Source organism: Eupeodes corollae, chromosome 2 (genome assembly GCF_945859685.1).
Source record: "Eupeodes corollae chromosome 2, idEupCoro1.1, whole genome shotgun sequence".
In the NCBI taxonomy this organism is placed as follows: domain Eukaryota; kingdom Metazoa; phylum Arthropoda; class Insecta; order Diptera; family Syrphidae; genus Eupeodes; species Eupeodes corollae.
In genome coordinates this window covers 146,902,905-146,930,309 of record NC_079148.1, presented here as the reverse complement: position 1 = coordinate 146,930,309, position 27,405 = coordinate 146,902,905, and the positions used below count along the sequence as shown (strand labels likewise).

Here is a 27,405-nt window from a genome sequence, read left to right as displayed (position 1 = left end):
ATAAAAAAGCTGCGGTCCCTTTAGTCTCTCTTGTGGTAGTCCACAAAATTAATGCAATTTCCATGTTTTATTGCCAAAATAAACCACGAAATTTATTTTAAATGACAATTTTACGGACTTTAACATACATTACACATTTATTCACATGAATTTTATATTAACGACGGACGGCGACGGCCAATGGACGCGATACGATGGTAAAAAATGAATGTAAATCAAAATTAGCAAAATCAGCTTAAATGCTGAATGAATTATTAGAGAAACATCATTATGGGTTAAAAAATTAAACTCTACTCAGTATAATATTGTTTATTCAATTAATTGCTGGTGTTGTTCGGTATCAGGTTTGTAGATACTGTCTAATTAATGGGCATAACCCTTTGTGGCGCCCACACCACTCGTTTTCATGGGAAAATACCACTCCTACTAAATCCCGGCATAATACAAATTAACCGGATGGGGAAATTTATTATTCCCTTCCGTAATAATGGTGGATTAACTTATGGAGAGTATACAGTTACTGTAGCAGATATTTGAAATTCATTATGTATTTGTAAATGTTAAAGGTACATATGTTAATTTTGGGATAAAATGATCTAGTAAATATTGCCTCTGCTCGAAATCGAATCGAGAAGGCCGAAAATGGTATTTTAAAGGGGCGGAATGGAACGGATTAATGACAAAGTAAAGGTTTGTAATGCATTTCTTGTTTCTGATTGATATTTGAATGTCATCCAATATATGTCCGTCATGTAGGTTTTGGGTTATTACCGACACGACTTACACATCGTAGGTTGAAATTGAACTTCAAGAAATTGAAATAATTTATGGAGAATATTTCCGATATTCAAAGGTTCTCTAGTTTGTTTTTTCTTCTCTTCTTTTTGTTTGAATGATGTTATAGTTCATTAAGGAATTAAAAAGAATAACAATTTATAGATTCACGTTATTGTTGATTGAGTTGAAATACTAATAAGAAATTTAAAAAAAAGCGGAACTTCATTCTAAGTGAAAGAGATGTGGGTATAAATGGGAGGTTTATAAATCTATTTCTTAAACTTAAAGAAAGGAAAAGAATAGAAAAAGAAAAACTCTTTTAAATTGGGTTTATGAATTAATTAAGTTGGAAAATAAACAATCAAGGGATTTACATTCGATTTTGTTCTTTATTTTAAATTAAAAGACAAAGTTGTCAAACTAAATGTTTTGGCTTTGTTTTTAAATCACAATTTTCTTTCTTCTTAAGACAGATGAAGAAAACAAGAATATAAATATTGAAGCATCAGAAGAAAACTGAAAACAGAGGCTGAAATTTACAACTTTACACTCATTTTATTAGATTTGTAAATTAGAGGTGGAATTTATTAGTTTTAGTCGAAAGTTCCCATAAAATTTTAATTAGTTGATCAATGAATGGGTTCCAAAAAAACAACATCTTTTTATATGTTTTTCAAAGAGAAATCGTATCGTGTAAACACCAATATTTGTCGGAATATAAATCAAGTTGATAATTAAGAAGACGACATTTCACTACTATATTATTTTAGGGTTACCATCACCGTAAGGTTTTTAGGGAGGGGGGGTTTGTACGAACTCAGTGTAAAACTAGTGGAGACATCGTAAGATTTTTAGGAGAAAGAAGATTTCAATGGTTTTACAATAGAAACAGTTTGATTTTGACAGCTCTTTTACTTTCTGTCAAAATATCTGCTTACAACACTCATTAAAGACTGTCATGGTAGGTCGAGGAACACTTGCAAATGATACAACTTTTTTCACAAACTGGGTCTTAGTACTCTTTCCAAGTCGAGTTCGGGTACACTGGCTCAGTAAACAATCAGCAAACACCCGTTCATTAACGATAAGCAAGATCCGAGGAAATCTATTCCCCGTCGCGCACAAGAACTTGGCCTGGCGCAGACCCTAACATGTCAAATTTTGCGTAATTCTTGAGCCTGCATCCATAAAAATGCAACAGACCCAGGAGCTGAAACCCAACGATCATTCGCAGCGTTTTATGCTCGCTATTTGCGTTTTGGAGCAGTTCAAAATTGGTTCCAATTTTTGTCAAAAAATCATCTTTGGCAATGTCGAATTCGGGACCACAAGGACCCAATCCATGTCAAAAAAAAAATTTTGCTTGGTGTGGATCATTGGTCCGTACTTCTTTAAAAATGACGCTAGCCAGGCGATCAGGCTGTCAACGGCTGCGATCCGATGACCATAGGTCCATGATCACCAAATTCTGAATTGGATGATATGGGAAATGAAGACATATGGTTTTAAAAGACTGGTGCTACGTGGCAACAAGCTCAAGACACAATTTATGATCTGGGTGAGCGGTTTCATGGCACTCTTATCTAGCGCCGAAGTGACATAAATTGGCAACCAAGATCGAGTGTGATTTGACCCCTTAACACTTAGTTATCTGAATAATTTTCGAATTACATTTGTAGCACTATAATTAGTCACATAAGAAGTACCCGTATAATGGATGGGTAGTGCGTTGGACTGTCATGCGAGAGGTCTTGAGTTCGATCCCTGCCACCTTAAGTTTTATTCAGGGGTACTGCCTCTTGCGAGGAATTGACAAATTCTCCAAGAGTAATTCTTGTGATGAAAAAGTGCTTTCTCAAACCAGCCGTTCGGTATATAAACTGCAGGTCCCCTCCATTCCTGAATTTACAGGAATGTTTGAGAATCACTATGCCCTGGTACTCCGCGGACTGCTGCGCCACCTAATTTATTTTATTAGTTACATAAACTAGAATCTCATCTATCAAACTATTTTAAATTATTCAGGAGTTCCACAAGGTAGCCATTTCGGTCCTGTACTTTTTTTGTTTTTTTTTCTGCCAACGATTTTTTACTTTAGAAGATGCTGTTATGCCTTGAACATGCATGGTTTTTAAAGGTCTCATACTTGGAATAGTGACATGTTTTAAAAATTTGCCTGCCTGTTCCACCAAAAGTTTTATTCACGGGTACTGAATCTTGCGAGGAATTGATAATTTCTCCAAGAGTAATTCTTGTGATGAAAAAGTGTTTTCTCAAACCAGCTGTTCGGCATTTAAACTGGAGGTCCCCTCCATTCCCACAATGACAGGAATGGTTGAGAATCACTATACCCTGATTCTCCACGGACTGCTGTGCCACCTAATTTATTTTATTAGTTACATAAACAAGAATCTCATCTATCAAAATATTTTAAATTATTCAGGAGTTCCACAAGGTAGCCATTTCGGTCCTGTACTTTTTTTGTTTTTTTTTTCTGCCCAAAAATTAAAGATGAAATGTTTGCACAACGATTTTTTACTTCACAAGATGCTGTTATGCCTTAAAAATACATGGTTTTTAGAGGTCTTTTACTTGGAATAGTGACCATGAACATGTGTCAAAAATGTATATAAAGGTGTTAAAATGTGTTGATTATCTTGATAATCTTTTATAAAAACAATAAACTGTAAGAAGTTTGAGAAGATTGATTTTTTTTGTTCAAGAAATGTTAGGCAATCTAGAGACCCTTATTACTTGATCTCTTTAGTTTAGGTACAACTTCGAGTACTGTTCTAATTATTTGAATCAGCCCTCACTAAAAGCCTATAATAGTTCCAAATAGGACGTTTTTTTCTTCATACTTTACAAAAAACTTTTTTTTATTATTAGATAGCTTTGACAGTATTTTTTGGCATCAACTTAACCTCAGGTCTTCCACACGAATTGATATCAATTTCCTTATTTTTCATCATTCCTAATACCATCATGTTCTTTATTATTCCAAATAAATTCGATTGTTATTACGCGTTAAAGTGTGTTCCTAACATAAGAAGAGAAGATGATCCTTTAAGGTATAAAAAACGCAGCTTTTGTCAGTTAAAGTTGTTGCATTGTTTTCAATTTTGATTGTGCCCTACTCTATGGACATCAAGCTATCCAAAATTATAAGGGTTTATTGCGGTGAATTTTGACCAGTTCGGTTTTTTGGGGAACAAAGGAATTGCACAGACAAGAATTTTGTTTGTTTAGGTCGTTTATCATATCGGTTATAACGAGGAATATGCAAAAGGACACGCAACGTTAAAATATATCCTCGATGACCATCATCATCATAAGCTTGGAGAATCACCATAGCAGCATATTGAAAAGAGATCAGGTTACTTACGAGTATTTACCTAAAAGGTATTGTCCAGACTTTAGACTTTATGGTTTATTGTTGATGTTTGAATTGGAAATGTTTAGGGTTTATGAATTTCTAGGAAAAGAAGAGTGTGTTTTTGATGAAGATGACAATGACATTGAATGATAAGTCTTATAATGAAATCTAAACCATTTACAAGGAATTTTTAACAAAAAGTAAACATATCTTTCGCATAATGTCTAAAAATTCTAAAAACACGAAAATGATGGATTCCATAAGCTTTCCGTCTCCCTATTTCTTGAGATGACCATTTTAAGACTTTTCACATATCCTTTAACTTTTTTAATTAAACCGACTTTTTTTTGGAAAAATGCGTTTAGAACTACAAGTGTAATCCGGATAGCGGTCTACGCTAAATGTCTACACACCAGGACTAAGTTTTCCTGAATATGATTCTAGCCTTATAATTTTTCTATCAAATCAAGCTTTTAAAATGAAATCTGACGCAATGAGAGTGATTTCGGAACAGAATTTGAATTAAGACCATCAAAGACCCATTTACAAAGTTTCAGTTTGACTTTAAATGACAAAATTAAAACATCGGATCAAAAGCCCCCGAATATTTCCAATTCATAAGGACGTGAAATTATTTCGTCATCATTTCTACATTTTCCCGTGAAATGTTTTCCATCTACAAATGAAACATGTATATCCAACTTAAACAACGTTAACAATAAAGCAATTTCTGGAGCCTAATTGCATGTCTGGTAAAATGTTAACAACATAACAAACGTTTTTAGCGTTCATTTTGGAGCGTTTTTTTTTTTTTTTGTTGGACTTTTTTCTGTACATAATGCACATCTCACGTGCAACAGCTTGGTGGCTAAAGTTATACGTTATAAGACTTGGAGAAACTGAAACCCAAAACTAACTAACATTTCGTTGGTTTTAGCCTGACATGTTGATGATGGTTTTACGGGGATTGCCAAGTCGAGTAAAGAGTAGAGCCAAAGTCATCATCATCTCGGAGCACACAGCAGGTTCCAGTTCCAAGTTCCCGGTTCCAAAGTTGAATTTAGTTTGTAGCTTTGGTTAGGTAGGAATATATATATATATATTTTTTAAGTATTCAGCTAATAGCTTGAGTGGGCTTCTGTGGGTCGTTAACAACAGTGAAGGAGAACAAGACGCTATTAGATTGTTACTTTGGAACATCAGCAACAACGCGACGTCGCGCGTAAAAATAAATTCATCATCATCATCTTGGTTTTGACTTTTGCTTTATATTAGCAACAAGGAGCTAAATGACGATGTTGCTGCTGATGATGCTGAAGCTGCTGGTGCTCCTTGTCATGGTTCGAGTTTCTTTTTTTTCATTTTTTTATTTTTTAAGAGAAGAAGAAAGGTCTCTTGAAGCTAATTACCACGCGAATTGTGCGGGTGACTTCAGCAGACTTTATCACCCCACACCTTTTATGGTTTGGTGATGTTTAAAGTAGATGGGGGTATGTATATGTTTTTATAACAATGTCTAAACATAAATGATGTTTAGAGGTATAGAATGTGCATACAACAAGGCTCCTGGTTTGAGATGATGCCGGAGAAGCTATGTTTATACAATAATTGGGCAATTAGGCGACATTTACGGTGAATATTTACGAGGACATAATGAGCATTAAAGTGATTTGTTGGTTAACTATGGCGTACCTTAAAGAGCACCAATGAAATGATGGTTAAAGTCATCGTTTGTTATTATTTATTTAGTGAAAATGTATAGTGGGAAGGGTCTTATGAAGTTGTGTGCAATTTGTGGTGCCTTGAAATTTCAATCATGCACGCAGAAGACTTTCTCTTCGACTTGATCTGATTTTTTAAATGTAAACGATTAAGGTCTCCATTCTTTAAAATGGGAACTAGTTGTACAGCTTTCGTCTGGAACTCCCAAGGGCTAAAGGTGAATAATAGGCAAAAAAGGAACAGGGAATAAACTCATTCCAGAAGTCTCACCTTGCCTGGAAATGCAACGGCATAGTACGATTATCAAACCCTCGATATGCACAGTACAGAGTATAGGTTTTTTATCGGGATTCACATTTTTTTAGAATATTGGACAGTTTTTGAGTAAAATCAATTGATTTTGGTAAATTTATTTTCTGGTTTTATTAAATTTTGGTACAAAACTCGCATCAAAATCATCAAATGGTAAGAGAGACTTTGTTGAAAAAATTCTACCATTCGTGAACTATCCACGAAATTTTCAATACTCATTAAAATTAAAAAAAAAATTGTATTATTCAAGAAAAGTTAAAAGAAAACTATTTAAATCTTAGGGAAAAAACTTTGCTATATGAATTTTTAGATCAAATTTAAAAACAAAAAGAGTTTTTAAGCAAAAATGTTTTTTTTCTTAAACGGCGCCCAACGCAAAACCTCTACAAAGCTGGAAACTCATGCCATCTATCTAAGTTTTTACATTTTTATCACACGTCCGGACCAGGCTATAATACAAAATGCTTTTGCACACGAAATTAGCAACAATACAAGAAACTAACGTATTTTGGAACGAAGTAAAACTAATAAAGGTTTGATTTTACACAAAAAAGTGGCAATGATTAATCTTAGAGAAAATACTATTAGGACCAAAAATACTGAAAATTAAATTAAGAACATTTGTAGCCTTTCATATTTTTGGTATAACTTGAAAGTTAACGAGTTATGCGGCAAAAAGAATTTTCATTAATTGGCGCCCAACGAAAAAACCTCTAGAAAGGTGAAAACTATTATTTTCTATCTAATTATTTTCTAGACTGCAATAAAAAATGCTTCTGTACATAATACTTATTCATCAACACCAAAGTTACTTATTTTGGAACGAAATAATCGAATACAAATTTCATTTTCCGCTAAAGAAAATATAAATATTAAAGTTAGAGAAAGAACTCGTGAGTCCAAAATTGGTTAAAATTAAACAAATTAAATTTAAAACATTTAATCGTTTTTGGGTGAACTTGAAAGTAAAAAAGTTAAGCAAAAAAAAAAGAATTTTTTTAAATGGCGCCCAACGCAAGACCTCTATAGAGCTCAAATTAGGCCCTCCTTAATAATCAATCGTTTTAAACACAGATTATGTTCATGCTTTGATACTAAATGTTTTTGTACCCTACACACAACTTTAATATTACGAAACAAAATAGTTTTAAACAATTTGAGATTTTAAACAATTTCTGTAAATATCTCGTTTGGCTCAATTTAAAAATACAATCAGTTTACCCTTGAGCCCTATTTCGGTTGTGCTGTAAAGTAAAGAGATTCTTTTCTTAGTCGCACTACACGAATGAGGAATGCTTTACGAGACTCTATATCTCCCACTAATTACAATGCGCAAGCATTCAAAACCAATGTGAATCGATTTTTCCTTTTAAATCTTATCCTTCCTTCTTAATTACTCGCACAAAAAAAAGCAATATGCAACAAACATAATTTTTTCTTAAATGGCGCCCAATGCAAAACTCTATACAATCAAAAACTCATCTTTTTCATTTATTCTGACTGAGCTTTTAGTCGAACGATATTTACAGACAAAAATTAAGTGTCTTAATTGTGATTTCAACATAAAGTTAAAAAATCACAATCTTAGAGGAAAGGAAATTTCAATTTTGAAGATATTTTATTGTCCACATTTTTCGTTTAAATTCTAGATAAAATAATTTATATAACATATGTAAGCGAATTTTTCTTAAATGGCGCCCAACGCTTCAATGAATTTTCCCCCAGAAAAAACGGAGTTCTTACCACATCAACTACTACTTAACTTAATCCTCAAAACAAAATGTGTAACACATAAATTGTAATTGTAATTTTTAATTGAATGTCAAAAAGAGTGTTTAAAGTTCTTAAACATTCCCCCTAGTATGGAGAAAAAAAATACACATAACAAATGATCTTTGTCTATAAATCTGTGGGATTTCTGAAAATAAAATTTCACATAATCAATTCGAAGTCTCGACTCGAGGATTTTATAGGCTTGGGATATGGATTTGGAGATTTAAATGAGAAATGACGAATGACACCAACCAACATGTGTGTTTATTGAAATAGACTTGACTATACGGCAGTAGACAGTTGGCTGTCGGCAGTCGACATTCGGCACCCCCAAGAAAGGATCAAAATCCCTAGATTAAATTGAGTGCGCACACATATTGTAAATCTTATTTTCCCACAATAATTATAAAATTCATTTGAATATATGTGATGGTTTATCCCACCCAAAAACATATCTATATCTGTCCACATACTCGTATGTGTCCCCTCTTCCTTTGCCACCACTTTTACTTTACGAAATGAAAATGCAGCGAAGGAAAAAATATGATGACAGGAATAAACCAAAGAAAAATGTAATTATATAAAAAAAATAAAATAAGATCCTTTTAAAGCGATGATGATGTAAGGACGACCTACAAAAAGAAATTATAGAACGAAAAAAAACATAAGCAAACATAAAAAACATAAAACAAAAACAACAAGGAATCCAAATATTTGCACACATATTCAGGAATGAAAAATGATGATTATTATGCACACATGGGGATATAGGGATAGAAGAAAAGGAAAAAAACTGGGAACAATATTTTCTTTTCTTTTTTTTCTGTTTTTCCTTCTTTTTCCCTGGAAAACTTCGTGTTTTTTTCTTTACTTTACATTGTGCTGCTTTACATGCACGACACGGTAGTGGTGCCGGGATAAAAACGACGACGACAAAATGCCACAGGAAAAAAAGCAAAAAAAGAATAAAAGAAAAACCTGAAAATTTAAAAAATAATAATTAAATTTTAATTTCAAGATAAAAATGCTTTATTATCATTTTTCATTTTTTCTTGGTCTTTCGGAGAGAGACTTGGGGAATATTTTTGTGTTCACAGATAAAATATATTACAACCTGGATGAAAGTGGTTTTGAATTCAATTCCCATTAGAACTACCTGATGGTTCACCTTGGTTCTGTTTTATTTTTGTTGAATATGCGATGACGACAGGAGAAGCTGTTTCTGTTCCTTGAAAGCGGGAAGAATATGTGATAAAAGTAAGTTTATCATTTTTTTCTCTCCTATAGCAAGGGGGGGAATACCCTTGTAGATAAACCCTAACTGAAAGAGAGCATCATAAATAGAAAGAGAGTTGATGATAAATTTCTTCGTGTTTTTATATTCAGTGTTGCATGCTACAAGATAAATGGTAACGATTTTTTTATGCAAGGACATTACTTTTGTGGTGGCATGTAGAATGTCCTTTTGGTTTACTTCTTTTTTAGGGCAAAAACGGTACAGACGGAATTAATATGAAAAAAAAGCTGTAGGGGAAAGGACATTTGAGCCCTTAAATGGCCTAATAGTAATGTGGTTTCGTGTTTTAAAATGTCATATGTTTAAGTTCACTGCATAAATATCCATTCACAGAACTAACATATTATTATTAATAAAAAAGAATTTTTCTTAAATGGCGCCCAACGTGAGAGCTCTAGAATTGGAATTAACAAGACTCTCCCATTAACTGTTTAGTGTGAATGAGCTACGAGACAAAATGTTTTTGAACAGTTCACAAATACTCATGCACCAAGCTTTTGTGGAACGAAATCAAACGATCATAGTTTTCTTTTCCAAAAAAAGTAGACAAAAAATCAGTTGTAGAAAAAAAATTTCAAAAGTAAAATTATAGATCATTAAATTTTAAATAATTTTTGTCATAATAATTGTTTTTAAACCAAATTGGAAAATGAACGAGTTATCTAACAAAATCTAAATTTGTTTAAATGGCGCCCAACGGAAATCTCTAGAAATTCGAAGATTCTGCTCTGTTGTCTAATTTTGTTTTCATTTTATTAAAACATAGGCAACAACACAAAATGGATTGTTAAAGAAACGTACATATTTTGTAACGAACGCAATGTTGAAAAATGCGAATGTTAGAGAAAAGGTTGTCATGATCAATATATTTTTTGTTCAACACACTTTTATCAATATTTAAAAATAAACAATTTATACAACAAAAAAAATTACTTAAATGGCGCCCAACGCAAAAACCATAAGAAGTGAAAAACTTAGACCTTCTTTTTCATTTTCACTCAGTCATATAACAAATACGATTTTTTTTAAATGGCGCCCAACGTTAAAACTCAAGAAAGTCAAAAACTTGGTTTTCCCTTCTAATTTTTTTTTTTTTTTTTTTGTTTGTTTGTTTATTCTGAATAGGCTGTGGGACTAGGACAGGGGACCTGTGTTTTTTGCCGAATCCGATTGGATAATTTGAGAGAGCACTTTTCACTTTATCCTTGGAGGACGTGTCAAAAAAAACTGTAGGTGGTGTAGTCGGCATTGAACCCAAGACCTCTCAATGACAGTACTTCGCACTAACTATCACTTGACAGAAGTTAAAAATACGAATTTTTCTTAAATGGCTCCCAACGTTAAAACTCAAGAAAGTCGAAAACTTGGTTTTCCCTTCTTATTTTTGTTTTGTCCATTTTGTGTGTCCATTCTGAATTGGCTTCAGGATTAGGACAGGGGACCTGTGGTTTCTATGGCAAATCCGAACTGCTACTTTGAGACAGCACTTTTCAGTTTACCCTTGGAGGTCAAGTCAATTCCTCGCAAGATGCAGTACCCGTGTAAAAAAAAAACTGTAGGTGTTGTAGTCGGGGATTAAACCCAAGACATCTTCGCACTAACAAGCAAAAACATCTCTTGACAAGAGTTAGAAATAGTTAATTTTCGGATATTTAAGTGAAATTAATTTTTAAATGAAAACAAATTTTTCTAAATGGCGCCCAACGCAAAAAATCTAGAAATTTTAATTTTTTTTTCCATTTAAGTTAAAAATTACACCGAGGTACAAGATAAGATGTGTGTGTATACTACAAAAGTGGTCAATCACCTAGCCTAAGTGCTGTGGAAGAAAAATAACAATAAAAATGTTGTTTCCAAGAAAAATTCAAATTATTATCAAAAATACTCAACTTAGAGACAAAACTTTTAAGACCAAAGTTATAGATAATTAGATTTTTAACAATTTGTGAACATTTTATAAGTCTAAATTTAAAGATAACAAAGTCAATTAACAAAAATTAAATTGTACTTAAATGGCGCCCAACGTGAAAATTCTGAAAATTCTTATTTTGTCTATATTAGTTAAAAATTCCAACGAGGTGTAAGACAAGATGTGTGGGTACACTACAAAGTACGCAATCACCAAGCCTACGCGCTATGGAAACAAAATAACAGTAAAAATGTTGTTTTCGCGAAAAAACTGTAGTTATTATTGAAAATACGCAACTTACAGAAAAAACATTCATAATCAAAGTTATAGATAATTACATTTTTAACAATTTGTGAAGATGTTTTTAGTATAAATTCAAAGATAACAAAGTCAATTAACAAAAATTAAATTTTCTTAAATGGCGCCCAACGCTAATTAAGCAAAAAGATGTTTTAAACAATTTTAATCTACAAATAGCAAACTGAAATACATTTATAATGTTGATGATCTCAAATTCCCTACAATCTTCTTTCGTGAGAACTTTGAATAGGTATTTCAAATATTTCTATATAAAAATAAAACTAACTTAAGTATATTTAGTCTTTCTCTTTAATTGGGATCACATATTTACTAACAACTTCCTATAGGCACACTAAATATTTAAAGACTATATTTAATCTATTAATTTACCTAAATGATGTCCATAAAGTCAACAACAACAACAAATCTTAGTTCTTCAAAAAAAAAAAACAAAAAACCAACATTGATTAATAGCACGTCTATTAACAACTTAATAGTTTATGTTGTAGGTAAGGTATAACCCTCTGGCACCCATATTAATCCCTAAATGACTCCACCGCACCGCCATCTACAAATGCCTTGAGGGTAATTATACCAATCATCTCTATTTACCTCTTAATCAGATTGTTTGATGGTTGAAATTGATGCCAAACTTTTATGTTTTTTTTTTAAAATGGGTCTTTCGTCTTTTTCCTAATTTCATCGAATTAAAAATTAAAAAACGTGCGGTGTTTTTCATGTTTTCCTATATAATTAAAAAAATGGAATTCAATATATGTTCGTATTTCGTCGTGTCAGCAGATATTACAATATTCTGCCACACCACACCGCTCGACCTCACCATCATCATTGTCATCAGAAAAAAGATAACCTCAAGAACTTTGCTCATAAATATTAATGAGCATTATAATATGGAACCTGTAATGTTAAGGCATAGGGTATTCTATTTCAAAAAATAAAAACAAAAATAAAACAACGCAAAAGACAACCAGCGACAAAAATACAAAAATACAAAGATACAAAAAAACAACAACACCACACAAAACGTCATATCTTGGATGATTAATTGACTCCTGAGTGGCGTTTTTATACAAAACCACAATTTCACAGATATTCAGAAAATATACCATAATTCATTCGATTTGGGTTTTTATGACAGAACTATCTGCATGTGAGAAGGAAGAAGATATAAACATAGAAGAAAGAGAAAAGTGTATACAGCCTGGGCTCTGACATATGAGCCACAGACAACCAATCCATTGACATAATGATCCTTATTAATTGCTTTATTATATGAAACAACAAAATTATATACCATTTAGCACACCATCCCTATGCTACACCATTTCACACAGTAGTCAAAATGTGTGATTTTCAAAATCAACAAAAAAAAAAACATTATAATTAGAGTTAAAGTTGTTCAAAAAATATCGAGAGGAATGGAGAGAGTGAAACGAAGAATGAAACTATACTTCACGCAAAGTTCAAGGAACCCTAAACTCAAAAACTCTCTCAATCTCATGGTGGAAATATCATATAATTAAAAATCTTGTTGCGAGGATATATTAAGTGCGCCAGAAGGATGAATCCATTTATACAACAAAAACATTCATAGTATGTAATTATAAGGGCGCTGCTGCTGCTGAAATGATGTGAGGAGTTGTTTTGCTACCTGATGATGGCAGTTGGTAGGTAAGGTAGGGCGGCAGAAACCTCAGAATATGGTTGTGAAGAAGTTGCGGTTTTTGGTTTCAAATAGGATTCACCCACTTGATACACCCATTTTTTTCGTTAAACTTCAATTTGAGACTCATGTTGAGTAAATATTTATGTGGAGGGGAAAAGAGAATGAAGATTAATTATAGATTATACAAGAAGTTTTGAAGATTAGCTACCTAAGAAGTCCCTACAATATTTGTACACTCTTAGGTCCATATGGAATTTTGAAATGGTTAAAAATTTAGGTAACCTTATTCGTTTCCTTATAATTAAAAAAAATGCCATAAGTGGATATGGCAGGTCTGATATTTTGTAGCGAAGAAGTTACTCTAGGTCTTTTATCATCGACATTCCATGTTTTTGTTTAGTGAAATTTTATTTGAATGCATCTAAAGGGTTCCATCGTAAGGAAAATGTTTTTTGGGTATTTTGGACTCTCGAAAAAAGATCAAATTTTAATTTTTAAAAGAAACCCTTTAAGTGTGAGTTTTTAAACAATCTTTAATATTTTTCATTCCAAATTGTTGCATGATGATTTATTCTCAAATTCAATACCTTTCGCATTAAAACTCAAGACAGTCCTTGTTTTGTTACTTGCTAAAGCAAAATTTGTCGAATTGAAGCCATGGCTAAAAAACTTTGTTCATATTTTATGCCGAATCTGAATTGAAGAAGTTTGGGAACTTGATGTGTCTTTTTTGTCTTTCATTGAACGGATACACAAAGGTTTGTAAATACCCTCTATAAGTTTAAAAAAGTTTGATTAAGAATAGTGACAATTACATTTTTGCGTATTGCCATCAGCGATAATTTTTAAAGCTAAAGCTGAGTAAGGAAATTCACATTCGTGGAGTGCGGTTAAAAAGTAATCTCTGTACTTGACAGTACGTTAAAAATTGAGCTCAATCGTAAACTGGGGAGTTTTTAAAGAATTAAGGGTGCATTTTTTAAGGGAAGTAAAAAAACCGGCTGTTTGATTAAGCATTGTTTATTCAAAATGAAAGGCATAACATATTTCGGTGGTGTTTTAGAGATGCAAACGTTCAGTTGAACAATATTTTTTTTTAAATCCTGTCTAAGATGCTTAAGTGGATTATTATGACACCTACCCAAAACTGAGAACTGTCCTAAAGTTTTAAAGAACTAAGTCTTTATAAATTTCAGCCAAATCAGAAGGGCCTAAAACTTTCCTGAATCTTTGGAGAAAAACTTGGACTAATCATCGCTTTTAGGGACGTCAAATATGTGATCACTCCACAAAATACACATGTCTAAAATTGAAAGCTATTAAAGTCCCTTCGATGAAAATATTACATACAACTACCTGTATGAAGGTAATAACGCTTAGGTGACAATAGACAGTATTGAGCATTTGAAGCATTAAAATCTACTTAATTTTTGGTTTCCATTGAATAATGCTTTGAGAGTTAGAACTTAATGAACTAATAAGATATTGCGTTTGAGAATCCACATCTGAAGTCTAACAATGCAAATCTATAGAAAACAGCACGTTTGTCACTTTTATAAATTTAAACTTTAAAGATCATTTCCGAACTTAAGAAAGAATAAGAGATAAATCGGAGCCCTGTGGCACACCAGCGTTTATTTTCATATTTTTATCTAAGAACGCTTATAAAGAACTTATAGAAAACTTTACATAATGTAATTTTTAATAAACAAAAAAGTGATTTACCCATTGAAAACAAACAAACATATAAACATTTTTCTTAAATGGCGCCCAACGCAAAGAAAGTTGGAAACTAAGATTTCCTATCACTTTTGCCTCTGTTTGTGAATTCTGACTGGATTTTTTTATCAAACGTAGAAATACTAGTGGCATTATGGTAAGTGCGTTGGACTGTCATGCTAGAGGTCTTGGGTTCAATCCCTGTCTGTGCCATCTAAAGTTTTTTCATGGAGGAGTTTTTGCGAGGAATTAACAAATACTCCAAGAGTAATTCTTGTCACGTAAAGTGCTTTCTCAAATTAGTTGTGCGGATTCGGCTAAAAATGTAGGTTCCCTCCATCCCTGACAACGTTACTCGCACACATGTGGGAGTTGTAAGTCACTAGGCCTTAATTTTCATAACTGTTGCGCCACTTAATTTATTATTTTTGAAGAAGAAATTTCCAATTGAAAATGAACGAGTTATTTAACATGAAACCATTTTTGTTAAGTGGCGCCCAATGCCAAAATTCTAGAAGGACGGAATCTAGGATCCTCTATCAGTTTTGTTTATATTTTAACTGTCAATTCTGACTGGAATTCTTACATAAACGAAGAAGACGTTTACGCATTTAAAACAACGAGCTAATTAACATAAATAAATTGTTCTTGAATGGCGCCCAACAAAAATACTCTAGAAAGTCAGAAACTAGAATTCTCTATAAGTACTTTTTCTATTTCAACTGTGAATTCTAATTGAATTGCGAGACAAAATAGATTAGTATCTTGACAAGTAAAATAATCGAATTTTTCTTAAATGGCGCCCAACGCAAAGACTCTAGTAGGAAACTAGGATTCTCAATCAGTTTTGTTTCCTTTTTAACTGTGAATTCTGACTGGATATCTTACACAAACGAAGAGGACGTTCACGCATTGAAAACAAAACGAGTTATTTAACATATAAACATTTTTCTTAAATGGCGCCCAACGAAAAGATTCAAGAAAGTCAGAAACTAGAATTCTCTATAAGTACTTTTTTTATTTCAACAGTGAATTCTAATTGAATTGCGAGACAAAATAGATTTGTATCTTGGCAAGTACAATAATCGAATTTTTGTTAAATGGCGCCCAACGCAAAAACTCTTGAAACTAAAAAAATAGAATTTTCTATTTTCATTTTACATTCAGATTGGTTTATAAGACAAAACATATGAATAATTTTAACGAAACAATTTTAGGATAAGTTTTCTAGTCTAGGCAAATCATGAGATTATGTAATTAATCAAATTTAAATTTGAGGATCATACAAACAACATTCGTCTAGACAGGACATCAGCCTCATAAATTGTGTCAATTTCGTTTTCTTTTTAAATTCAAAAATTATATTTTTCATCATAAAATTCTTTAAACAAAAAAATCATAAATTCAAACTTCAATCACCATGTTGCAAGAAATCAAATTAAATTTTGTTGATTTGTCAATTTTCAAAGAAGGTTCCTTCAAATATAAAGTTAACAACAAGAAATAAACACAAATATCCCAGTCAATCGCTTTTGGTCTTAAAATAACAAACATCTGCTTTCAGGATTTGATTACCCCTTTCCTCAAAAACTATACCATATAAAACACCAAAAAAAACAGAAAGAAATTCTTTCAACAAAACAAGAATTGTGTCTGCTTCTAAAATGGGAACATTAAAAAACACTTGACTTCCATCAATCTGAAATGAAACAGTTTTGAAAAAAAAAAAATAAAAAACAAAAATTGGTGACAACGTTAAAATGGAATTCTGGACTATTTCTTTCCGTTTCCATATTCTTCTATAAGAATGTTACAAAATATCAACAAATTTTAAACAAAACTACAAAAATATAAAAATACTCCTCCACCATCTGTGACGACGACGATGAAGTACAAAAATATGAGTTCATCCATAAAATAAAATCACACCATAATTTAACACAAAAACAACAACAATAAGATACAAAAAAAAAGATACAAAAAGAGATACAAAAATCATTGAGTTCCAAAAGAAGTCAAAAAGGGAAAGAGAGAGAAAGAAATAGAATGAAACACTATAAATGGATGTAAATGACATTTTCGTTTAATGTTTCCCCATTTTTTTTTTCATGTTTTTATGATAAACAACATCTCAAAAAATGACGCCTGTTCCACAATCTCAAGAAGAGGGCATCCCTCAGCATCTTTTAAAAATTATCTAAAACAGTAACAAAAGTGACACTGAACCATGGTTTTCAAAAAGAAAAACATATTCCACTGAATCGGGAATAGTATCTAATGAAAGACCACCATCAGCTCCAAATGGTGTTTATCTCAATCTTTTCTCAACTCTCAATCTCAAGTAATATGCCGCCGCATGTGTATCTTTCTTTTCTGTGGGTATATCTTTTTATGTATCTTTATTATGTTAGACCCCTGCGCTCTTCTTCTAATCAAAAAAAAACTTTGAGACCTGTTGTCCTGTTCATATCAAGATTATGTCAGAAAAATGATCTTTTATTTTTATTCTTTTTCCGTCAGCGTCATCGTCCGTTGTCTGTCGTCCGTCGTCGTGTGTCGTTTTTTTGTTATTGGCGAGGTCTGACTGAATTGAACCGTGTGCCCCAAGTCAGTTTAGGGGTTCCTCTATAAAACCGTCATCGTTTATTTCGTCGTCATTCTCACAGTCACTGCCGCCAGCGACCAGAGGCGCGGAGCGATGCGGCGGTCTTAACGACATTAGTTAAGTGCAAAACTAATGACACAAACATTTTCCAAATCTAGATATGGAAACCCTGAAAAATATGTTCAAAAAGGAAATGTGACATATTTTACAACCCAACTGAACATCTTCTTGTTTTATGAATGAGTTTTGACAAGAAGCGCAGAAAGAGAGAGAAAGAGAGGGACAAGAACACACAATAATCAGACACAGATGACATTGATGACGTTTTGTTAGTCATTTTTTGTTTTCAAGATGTCAAATAAACTCTCAGGAAAATTTCATTGACCTCAATCACACCAACGACCGACGTTTGACTATGATATTGGGGATGGGTTAGAATTGAGTGTCTTTAATTTTATATTTTTTGAAAAATGCCGCCCTAGAAAATTGTAGTTTAATTTACACGCGTAATTATATACAACAACATGTTGTTAATTAAATTACCCAATATCCAATAGAGTAAATAGTAAATTTTGGTGAATGCACCATTGCATCGTGCCGCATCAATAACGTGGGTTGCAAGATAATAATTTGATAGTGTGTGAAACTTTTAGAACATCATAAACTGGAAGCGATGACTCCGGGTCATATCGGTAGTCAAGTCAACAATATATGGTGTTGATGGTTTCCTAATGTGCTCTTGATTGATTAAACAAACAGAACTAATTGATTAAAGTTTCTGATGATGTGAAATAATAGTAATGGGTGGGTTGGGTATAGGGTAAAGGTGTGTAGTTGGTGTTCATGTGATGGAAAGTCAAACAAAAGACTTGATAAAAGAGCAAATGGACACAATTCTAAAGGGTGTTTCCATGTTTAAGAGATACTAAATTTGAAAATCAAATACCGTTGGTTGTTCTAAAAGTAAGACACACTAAGTGGAGACAAGATTCATAAAATGCTTGTTCTTGAATTTTTTTTCAATAGGAATATGTTAAATTCGACAGGTAATGACAGCCATGTTGTTTCTTTTACTTTCTGTCAAAATATGTTCTTTTAATCAGTTTCTAAAGACAAATCATCATAAAACGTTTAGCAACACAAAAATGATAAGAAACACCATTCTGGAGCAGTTTGGAAGTTACACCCAATTTCGTCCGAAAATCATCTTTAGCGATATGGCTTTTCTTTCACCAAAGTTTCCAGATTTAAGATGACACCAATTTACGTTAGATTTACGAGGTGTCAATGGATCCAAACAACTTAACTGATTGGTGTATATTTTGGCCACAATGATAATGTAGTTTTACCCTTTTAGACTTTTTCTTGTGAATTTCCTTAAGTTGCAGTTCTGTGCGAATAAGCTGCAAGCAACCGTGAACATCAAGACAACAACATAATCGATGCCATCCGTCAAATTCAGGCTGATATGTGGGCCAAAATAATCAGCTAAATGAGAATTTATGAACAAAAGGAAGAGTGTTGGACACAAAACGGAGCCTTGTGGCACACCAGCGTTTGTTTTGTGAATATTAGATTTAAAGAGTGTGACACTTCAAGGGAACAGTCCGAATGGTTATTTTTAGCCCAATGAAGCTCTTCTTCATTAAGAGTAATTGATAAGTAACGAGATATTCAATATGATCGATTTTTTCTTAAATGGCGCCCAACGCAAAGACACTAATCTGTCGCAAAATAGGTTTTTTATCTGTTTTTCTTTACTCTAATTGTAAATTCTGAAAAGGTTATAAGACCAAATATATTTGCAATCATTTTCCTTTTTAAATTATTGAAAATTACAGAAATTAAAGGAATTGTTCTTTATGTTTTCAGGGAGCAAGATTTATAATAATGTTTTCGTAAAAAATACCATTTTTCTAGTACACGATATTTGACCACGTTATGAGTACGTTACTATTATTGACACCATAACTTAAGCAGATAATAACTCTTTTTACCGTTATTATAATGCAAAATAGACTTCAAAGACTAAGACGATGGCTATCATCAAAACGCGTTCATAAGTATCGTGTTAAGTTTTAAAATATAAGAACATTTTAAAGTGGAGAAGAAAAGTTAAAATACACTAATGGAAAAACTCAGTATTTTGAAGTGATATAATCAAATTTAAGGAACTAAGCTTTGTTGGTCAAACAAAACAGGTCAGATGTAATTGCTTCGACAGAGATGACAAATAATAGAATCTTCTAGAAATTCGCTCCTTGAAAATCACTCTTTCCAACTCAAGCAAAATATTGAAATCACTGATTTTTTCAAAGACTATATTCTACATTCAACGAAGATTTTTTCTTAAATGAAATCAATGCAATCTCTTGTACATTTCTTGAATTATTTACATATGTTTTTAACAGTTGAAATAGACGATGGTTTGTCATGAAGACAATTAATGAACTTAAAAAAGATTGATTTCCATTGATCAAATTAAAATGAATTTTTGGAAAGAAATGTTTGTAAATGTTCAAGCTTAATAAAGGTTTAGCTATTCTGAATACACAACATTCTTCAATTCCAATCATTCACGATTGTATTCGTTGCAGATTCCGTTCGTCGTATAAGATTGCATTCAAAAAGGATTGCATTCTTTGAATTGAACTGATTGAAAGTTCCATTCGTTTTCTATCAGTGTAAGACAATTTAAAAAAAAAAATTGTACTCGTTGAAGATTGCATTCACAAAATATTCCTTTCGTCGAATAAGATTGCATTCTTTGAATTGAACTAATTGAAAGTTCAATTGGTTTTCTGTGAGTTTGAGACAGTTTCAAAAAACGGCTGAGATATTTAGAGTACTAACATTCTTCAATTGCAATCATTCAGGATTGTATTCGTTGAAGACTGCATTCACAGAAGATTCCGTTCGTCGTATAAGATTCCATTTAAAAAGGATTGCATTCTTTGAATTAAACTGATTGAAAATTCAATTCGTTTTCTGTAAGTGTAAAATAATTTTAAAAATACAATTGTACTCGTTGAAGATTCTATTCACAGAAGATTTCGTTTGTCGTATAAGATTTCATTCAAAAAGGATTGCATTCTCTGAATTGAACTGATTAAAAAATCATTTCATTTTCTGTGAGTGTAAGACAATTCTAAAAATACGAAAAAATCACTAAAAAACTATGTACGGAAAAACACCTCGCTTAGAGACTCTTAACGTTGTTTTTTGCCTCATTTTATCTACCTTTGGAAATGGACTAACAAACTGATACAAACTCTACCTGGTATAGACCAAAAAAATAAACATTTAAATGTAAATGTTTGAGATCGTTTTGTACTTCTATAGCTTGTCTCTAGTCACACATTGTGTACCTTCATCAGTACATGTACGAGTATAGGAAAACCAGGATAAAATCGAGTTGTGTTTGAAATCGCAAATTAAATCACAGGTGTGGGCACAATTCCATATACATATATTCTCTCATTCACTTCTCTCATGTCCTATAGGTTTGTACACCTAGATGGAACTTTAGGGTTGTGTAGAAATTGTGTTTAACAAGGAACAGACAACCAGTCGCCGCCGACTCCACCAACGCCACAACCAACGTCGTCGTCGTCCGTATTCGTCGCTATATCAACATGCATCGTCACCCTCTATAACACTTTAGATTTCCATGTATCTATTTTACATCAGGAAAGCTAGAATGCTAGATCCCTTTTTAACTATTTTTTTGTTTGTGGGAAGTAGAAGGTTTGCATCTACTATGTCCTTTATATTACTTTTGCTTAGCTGTGCTATTCGAAAGTGTGGACCATCTGGTTTGCAAAATTTGTAATTCAAACACAAATTTAACACGAGTTTAACACGTTTAGCATATGAGCCACATCAAGGAGTACCTAGTTTAGGAACAAGGAACGAGTTAGCCACCAGTTTGTGTATACTTAATAGATACTCTTCTATACAGAATATGGCTGTTCATGGGGTTTTGGTTATAAAAAAGTAAAAACACAGAACACCTAGTTTTTTAGTTTGCTGCATTCTGTGGCATGTGTAAAGGAGTTACCTTGTATTAATCCTTACAACATTTAGCTTTGATGCTTTTTTAAGGCCACACAATCAGAACGATTCACTTTAAAAAGGAATTAATTTTGCTCCTTCAGCTAATGGTGCATAAACAGATATTGAAAATAATTGAAACTAAAGATTTGAAGTGCTCATTTAAGGAAGACAAGTTTAGAAAGTTAGGGTAGCATTTTGATTTGATTTTAAACCGTGTATTTAACAGCAAAGTGCAACTGACTGACAACAGCAAAGTATAACGATTACTCACCACACCCTTAAATAAGAACAACAAAACCTTAGGACTTGTCGGAATTCCTTCAGAGTTTCTAGGAGCAGCACCAATTTGAACAGCTCATAAGAACAGCCTGGGTTCCTGAATGGAGCCAGGCAGGGCTGCATACTATCACCAATACTTTTTTGTATTATTGAATAGTAATTTGCTACTAGTAGCCTTGCCAGGAAACGTAAAAATTATATGGAATTCGACAACTTTCCTCAAACATCTAGACAACGCAAGTTTCTCATTTTTCTGGCAATATCTTGAACTGACAGGACCTTTACGAAAAAAGTATCAATTTCTTACAAAAAATGTTTGCGCAGAATACGGCTAAGATTTACAGCTTTCGATATGTCAATCATTCAAGCTTACGGTATTTTTTTCAATTTGGTTTAATAATGTATGCGAATTCAATTCTACTCAAATTTATACTACAAATATTGGGAAATCTATAAATTTTGGAGTTGAGGTGCTTCAGACTTTCGTAAAGGAAAATAAACTGTACATTAAAATTCCTCCGCTCAGTCCTGTCAGTTTTAAAGTAATGGCAGAAACCCACCAAAACAAAAAGTTATCTAATTATTAGCACCCTAATGCTCAGCTTCGGACCATCGTTCAGCCGTTCAGTCATCGTTCCTGATGAACGTCACTTAACATTAGCAAAAAGATTTCAATATTTTGGAGGTATTGTCTAAATTTAGGGCAGAACTAAAGAACACATCACAAGCCGTATCATTAATTCTAAATCTACGTTCGGGGAGTTGTCCAATACTTGGAGGAATTGCTATCTTTGCTTGAAAATAACTCCGTTTCAGAAAAGTTTAATCACTAAGTTACTATGGGGTCGCAGTATTTAGCAAAAGTTAATAGAATACTCTAAACCTTCATCAATAAATGTCTACGTTTTTTTTGGCCCACGACTCATCGTTTCTCTAACGAAGAACTGTATAGGAACATAGTTCAGAAATCCATTGATATTTTTATACGAAAACGCAAGGAGACGATTGCGCAGACGTTTCGAAAAAGTAGCAACTGTTTGATAAAAATTTTAAATTGTTTTATGGACACTGTTTTGGCTATCTTTTAAAAAGCTTCGACTTAGTCATTTTTGAAAATCATGGGTCCCAGAAAAATTAGCAAAAATTCAATTATTGAACTCTAATCCCTTCATGATACTGATGTAAACTTTCTCCAACCCAAAGTGTGCCTCACTACCAAATATGGTCAAGAAATCAACAAATAGTCCTTCCACCATCGCTGCTACTTCTTAAAGTCCACAAGCCTTGTTTTTGAAAGAAAAATAAGAAAACACACAAATCAGGAAAACTAAGCTTAACATAATTCCTTCTACCAGTGAATTTGTTAAATCATTAACTAAATTGCCATCAATGTAGGACAAGACCAGAAAACAGCTCGTGCCACCCATAAAGAAACCCTCTTTTAGCGGATTTAAGTTTAAAATAAAACCAACACAAGACCATGCAGAAAAGCAACACCCAAAAAAGAAACAAAACTACATCACGTTTTTCAAAAACTCATTAAAAAAAAACTCAAAAAAACAGATCAAACACTGTTCACTCTCCTCCCTCTCTCTGCGGTGATGACCTCTCTGCACACCTTCCCCAGCGTATTCCTAAAGATACTCCAAGTCTAAACTGAAGCTGATGAAATTAGTGCAATATCGGTAGTGGCGCAGTAGCTTAGGTAGGTAGGTAGGTAAGGTACCTCTATAAAGCCTAGACTCAAAGGCAATCTATCCAACTCAAGTTGTAGGTTTTAATGCCGCGCTAGATACATCTCTCTGCCCTCACGTGGTCGGTCAACAGTTTTTTTTTGTTTTGTTAACTTTGTTTTAGTTGTTTGTTGTCAGTCGCACCCACTCTTGTACAACTTCTCGAACAACCAAAAAATGTTTGGTACTTTTTCAATTGCTTAACCAACAAACGTGGTTTTCGCTGCTGCTGCTGGTTGCTGGTTGCTGCTGGCTGCAACAACTCCCGGAATCAAGGCGCATTCCTTGTAATCTGGCGCAATTATTACAGCTTGCTCTGAACTCCGAAACACTGAACACACAAACAGTGGCAGGAAGTATCTTATCCTAGCCTCCCTATCCACTAGCTGCAATTCTTGAGGTCTCCCTCTCTCCAACCCGTCGATGCTTCCTCTGCACAATTCTTCGATCATCGGTTTTCATGTCTTAGAGGAGTGGTCGGCACGAGTTCTAAATCATTGGAAACCCTTCGACATGCCGAGTCGATGTCGAAGTTTTTGAGTTTCGAGGAGCCATCGATGGCAAACACGTCTCGAGACGAATCGTTTCGTTCCAATTCGATGAGCAGCAGCACATTTGGCATGGTTAACCATTGAGTCTTTTTTTTTCTCTCTCTTTTGGAGTTGCTGCTGTACCAACAGCGCCAGCGTATGGATCTCGGTACCAAAGCTAGTTGCATGCTTTGACTATTTCTTTTAGGTGATCTTTGGTTTGGTGAAATAGAAAAAAAAATAGTCTTTTCCTGGATCAAGCCAGCAAGCCAACCCCAGCTAACCAAAGGCAATGATCCGAAGAGAGAATGGCCCCTTTCACGTTCGATGGTCGATGCGTGTCTAAATCTCAAGAATTGGAGAAGAAGAAGAAGAAAAAATAAAATTAAAGACAAAACCTATCCGGGTGGAAAGCGCAGTTGGTATGATTTATGGCTGTTGATCTTGGCCAGACTTATAAGCTGCATTCGATAGATACGTGTGTATACATTTTTTTCAATCTGGATGCGGCTTTTGTTAAGCTTAGGATGCTGCAGCTGCAAAATGAAAATCTCTGCATCAGCAACAGCAGCTGTGCACCTACTTTACCGACCGAGAGACGCGACGCCAACGACGATGGTAATAGATGGCGGTGCAGGGGGCCAAATTCAACTTAAATTTAATTATTGCAAATGTAGTTAGGATAGAGTACATACCTCCTTTTTTTTGGCTTCAGGGTTTGGGAGTTTTTCGTTACAGATGAAATATTTATTTTTTTGTTTAGCTTGAATATCTAACTAACTGCCAGCCGTCATCATGAAGGTCTGCTTACATTAGGCACAAATTACGAGAGCGTATGGATTGCAGCTACTTTTGAAGTTAGAGATAGTTGAGAGTTTTTTAGTTCATGTCGAGTTCGAATGTACACCCACTGTTTCAATCCGGTTCTGATGTCTGACATTCTGCTCAGGATTTTACTCCTTCCGGCAGCTTGCAGCGGAATCTAACTAACCAATTGCAGATGACCATAAAAGAAGAACATGTGTACTCAACTTAAAGCATGACGTTCTGTTTCTTTTCTACTGTTAGAAATCTAACAAGTCAAACTCACCGATGCGTCACCAGAAGAGCTCAACAAAGACGTCGATAAGGTAGTGGTGGTAGTTTAATTTGCATTTATCTTGATTTGGGAAAAGAGATTCTACCATTTGACTGTGAGATCGTGGGAAATAGTTCTGGTCACTGACATGAAATATTATAACACTGACGCACTCGTTTGGAACAATCAGTCACAATGATCTATAAGAAGTTTCGGAAGATTCTCTTATTTAATGTGAGAATTTCAGATTTTGTTTTTCTATTTTTAGTTCAAAAACCATTTTCATGAAGATCTGGTTGAGATATTTCATAGCTTATTTGAAACTTTTCTCATAGTAAATAAACCCAACTTCACATATTCACAATAAGTGGCATTTAAGCAGGGGAATTTATTGCGACAATTTCCGGGCGCACTAACTCAAACCCTTAAGCTGAGTTTATGCTCTGTGAAAATGGCCACAAAAGAGTCACACTCAAACTAAACATATGTTTTATTTGTTTTGTGCTGTGGCATGCCTTTAAAAACCTCAATTGATTGTTTCGTTTCTCAGTATTGAATAATTCATGATGTCATTTAGGAGTTTGGCATGTACACAAATTCATTATTGGCACGTGCCTACTTTAAATGCTGCACACAAGTTTGTTTTTTTTTCTTATACAATATAATTTCCTTAAAACTCTTTTTGAATAAATTAATTCTTTAATTCATTTTGCGCACAACATCAAGAAAAAAAAAAGTAAAAATAAATAAATATCAAATAACTAAAGAAAAGGAAACATTTGACAGGATTTATTTCTGTGAATTTGACTCAAGCTTGTACCTGATTTCTATTTTTATGTGAATTGTTTTTGAGCCGATCAAATGGCGCTAAGGTATGTCCATATAAAAAATATGAAAAAGAATGACAAACAATTATTTTTTTCTCTTAACCAGATATTTTGAACATTTCAACCAATTTTCAAAATAAAGCCATTTTTCAAATGGAAACAAAAGAAAATGTATGCAATTTCTTCAATTCTAGTAAAAATGTATTACACGGAAGTGTTATTCTTTCTTAAACAATTATTTTAAAGAATGGTACACTTTGGCGTATACGCACTTTTTCGTAACAGGTATGATTTAAACATTTGATTATGAAACTTCTTAGTGAAATAAAATATTTTAAAATTAATAAGTTAACTCCTTCTTGATATATCCAAATTTATCAAAATTTTACGCTTCAATTCTTGTAGCTGAAGATTTAAACAATATTGAGTTTCTGAAACAAGTTTGCAGATTCGAATAACAATACAAAATTTCAAAAAATTGTTTTATAGAAAACAAATTTGTTTTTTTCCTTCTACTCCCCAACACGTTTAAACAGCAAACATTTATTTAATATGCAACATTGTTAACTATGAAAAAAATGAAAACATGTTTTCTTTCTTACATAAATTAAAAATGCTTTTACTGAAAAATTCTGAAGAAGAACATGTTTTTTTTTTTTCTTATGAATCAAAAATGTTTTGTAGGAATCATAGATATTTATTACTTCTTGATTTGAATCAAAAACGTTTGGCCAAAAACATATATTTTATCATTTTAGTGAACGGTTATCACATACAAAATTTGTTTGCGTTATGAATCACAAATGTGTTGACAAAAAGTGTTTATGTTTATTAAAGGCAACACATTTTTTCTTTCCGTTGAATCAAAAGGATTTTGACTAAAATAGTGTTGTTTTCATATGTTTTTCAAGAAATATGGCTTTTTATCAATCGAAAATGTTGAATTTCAAAAATTAACATTTTTGTTTCAGGGAATAGTCTAAGACAAAATATGTTATGTGCAAGTTTCTTAAACTGAACGTCTTTTCTTGCCATTGAATCTTCCCAAGGACTCCGCAAAGCTCAGCGAAGTTTTATCGAAGGAACATTGTAATGCTTCATTTCTAAAAAAGCCTGATGGAACCTGGACAGCCTCTCCAGCTGAATCTCATGAGCTACTTTCCGGGTTGCGAGAGTGATAACCCCGAATCTCTTGAAACCACAGAGCTAAATGTAGCTCATGTGGAGCAAGTCAATTACGTTATAACCAGAGAAAATATTTTTCTGGGCCATCAATACTTTTTCTCCATATAAATCCCCAGGCATGGATGGCATACTGCCAGTTATGCTTCAAAAGTTGCATGATGTGGCAGCTCCATGGCTGGAACAAATTTTCAAAGGATGTCTCCTTCTCAAACATGTGCCCATGTCGTGGAGACAGGTCAA

General features: G+C 33.2%; 1 protein-coding gene across 1 annotated transcript in view; it reads right to left on the bottom strand.

Moving 5' to 3' along the window:
- LOC129944346 (fringe glycosyltransferase) overlaps nucleotides 1-27,405 on the bottom strand; it is a 183,778-nt gene that overhangs the window by 99,053 nt on the left and 57,320 nt on the right. The gene's annotated exons all lie outside the window — the stretch shown is intronic.